The sequence below is a fragment of the Arvicola amphibius genome, chromosome 5 (assembly GCF_903992535.2).
Source record: "Arvicola amphibius chromosome 5, mArvAmp1.2, whole genome shotgun sequence".
Lineage (NCBI taxonomy): Eukaryota > Metazoa > Chordata > Mammalia > Rodentia > Cricetidae > Arvicola > Arvicola amphibius.
The window spans coordinates 20301182-20303859 of NC_052051.1; the positions used below are offsets into that span (position 1 = coordinate 20301182).

A 2678-nucleotide genomic window follows, 5' to 3' on the forward strand; every position below is an offset into this window, starting at 1 on the left:
ATCCGTTTTCAAGCTGTTATCAAATGCACAAATACTTAGGGTGGTATCTCCTTTACCCTTAGCTTTTCACCATTACAAAATGAACTGTTCTAACAACACTAATATTCTTTTCTTTGATGTCATTTTCCCAATGGGATTACCCAGATTGGTTCAGTATAACATGATATATACTTTACCATTTTAACTCCTTTAAAAGAAAAAAAAAACAGAAAAAGATAGTCTCATGGATCTCAGGCTGCCCCGGAACTCAGTAAAACAACAAAAACAAAAACAAAACATCCAATCAAATAACAACAAAAACAACAACAAAATCAGCTGAGAATGATTTTAAACCTCTGATTCTCCTACCTCTGTCTTCCCAATACTGGGACTACAGACACGCGACTCACGGCTTCATGCACGCTAGGTAAGCAATCTACCTACTCAGCTACATTCCCAGTTCCCATTCTTTACTTTTAAACTACTTGTTAAAGCTTGTTTCTTCCAGGCAGCATGGAGTTGGGTCTTGCTTCTGTTCTACTTGCATTTTCTGTGATTACGATATGACTGAGTTTAGGGTATCACACAGCGGTTAATCCTCCACGGATTATTTTTTATTTTTATTTAAAATGTCATTTAACTAATAGATGTTGCCCTTACTGAAGATGGGTAGAGATAAGTTTTTAAAGTAGACTTGGAGTTGGTTCATGAATATTCTTAAGTTTTACAATTATACCAGGAAGCCAGGATCATGAACATTTTTATCAAGTACTGAGATAAGAAGACCATCTTTAAAGCTAATCTGGGTTGACTAAGTCATCACATGACCAAGGAAATTTTTAAATTCCCATTTCGAAGTGTTCAGGATTTCAGCACCAGATGTGGTGGTGCACATCTGTAATCCTAGAACTCATGAGGCAAGACAAGAGAATTAGAGGCCAGTCTAGGCTACATAATAAGACCTTGTCTCCAGAGTCCAAAGTGGGGGTGTGGTTCAAAGAAAAAAAAGTCAAACCATTCAAGGGGAAAGAATGGTCTTTTCCACAAATACTGTTAGGACCAGGAAACAAAAACAAAAATTGACCAATAGGATTGTATCAAACTTCAAACAATCAACGAAAGCCTAGAGAATGGGAGAAAATATTTGCAAACTATTCACTCAGCAAGGGATTAGTGTCCAGAACAAACAGAAGTTCAACAACAAACCAGTAATAATCCAATTAAAATTTGACAAGTGCTCTGGATAGAATTTCTCAAACAAAAGACCAAAGAGAGAGAGAGAGCGAGAGAGAGAGAGAGAGAGACAGAGAGAGAGAGAGAGAGCAGTCTCCAAAGTAATTAATATATGAAAAAATATCCAACATCATGTGACGTCAGAGTACTGTAAATCAAACCCATGAGCTCCCAGTTCGAACAGTCAGAATGACCCTTACAGAAGAGGGAAAATAAAACATGCCTACAAGGATGTGGAGAGAGGTGAGCTCTTAGCCACAAAAATTAGTATATTCATAATGGGAAACACCGTGCAGGGTTCTCAAGATAGGGCTGGCAAGACAGCTCAGCAGGTAAGGGTGCTTGCCACACAGGCCTGGAGACCCAAGTTCAAGTCCCATAACCCACAGAGAACCAACTCCACAGAACTGTTTTTTGACAGCGTGCCATTGCACATGCTCCTACCCCTCAACACATATGCATGCACACAGTAAAAAATTATTTAAAAGGATTGAAGAGATATCTTAGTGGTTAAGAGCACTGGCTACTCGTCCAAAGGACCTGGGTTCAATTCCCAGCATACACATGGTGGCTCACAACTCTCACAAATGGATGAAATGTGTGTGTGTGTGTGTGTGTGTGTGTGATGTGTCTACATGAAAAAACAATTACTGCTCATATGCATATGTGGGTGGCAAACCACTGACCTCAGAGATGTAGAGAACAGAACAGTGGCAGGAGGGCTGGGGACAGATGATTGACAGGTTTGGGAGCTCAGTCGGAACAGAATAACAAACAGCTCATGTTCTGTGACATAGTACAATGATTATGGTGGACATTTTATTGTACGCCTCAAAATAGCTAGAAGAGAATTTTTAATGTTTTTTTTTTTTAACCGATTAAGTCAATTTATTAAAACAGTTGACTCAGGCACCTGCAATGGTGACTTCAACCTCCACACCCGGCTCAATACTGATGAAAGTAATCTGCTTAACAATCTCGGAAGGGCTGTGCAAGTCAATGAGGTGCTTGTGGATTCTCATTTGGAAACGATCCCACGTCTTGGAGCCTTCACCACAGGTGTTTTTCTTGTAGTGATCCTCAGGGTCTTGGTGGGCATGCGCACCGGCCCCTTCACTTTCAGGTTCTAATCCTTGGTGCCTCTGATCAGGTCGGCACACACCTTCTCCAGCGACTTCACGTTGCGGCTGTGAGCGTGATCCGGATGCGGTGGATCGCCACCTCGGGCTCCACAGGCGTCTTCCCAGTGTCTTTGAAAGCCATGGCTGCTGCGAGGGCTTCCTGACCGACTTGTTCCTTGGCAGGAGTGAACGGCGGTGAGTCAGGACGGGAGCAGGCCGAGTGGAGCTCCGCGGCGCACACCACCACGCCTCAGAAAAAGGATTTTTAATGTTTTAGTGTTTTTAACACACACACACACACACGGTCTAAATATCTGAGGTCATGGATATACTCACGTTGCCGAG

The 2678-nt window shown here is 42.0% G+C and overlaps 1 pseudogene; it reads right to left on the bottom strand.

Annotated features, from left to right (window-relative positions):
- Positions 1-2117: 2117 nt before the first annotated feature.
- LOC119815420 lies at positions 2118-2475 on the bottom strand (annotated as a pseudogene).
- Between the last annotated feature and the right edge of the window lie 203 nt (positions 2476-2678).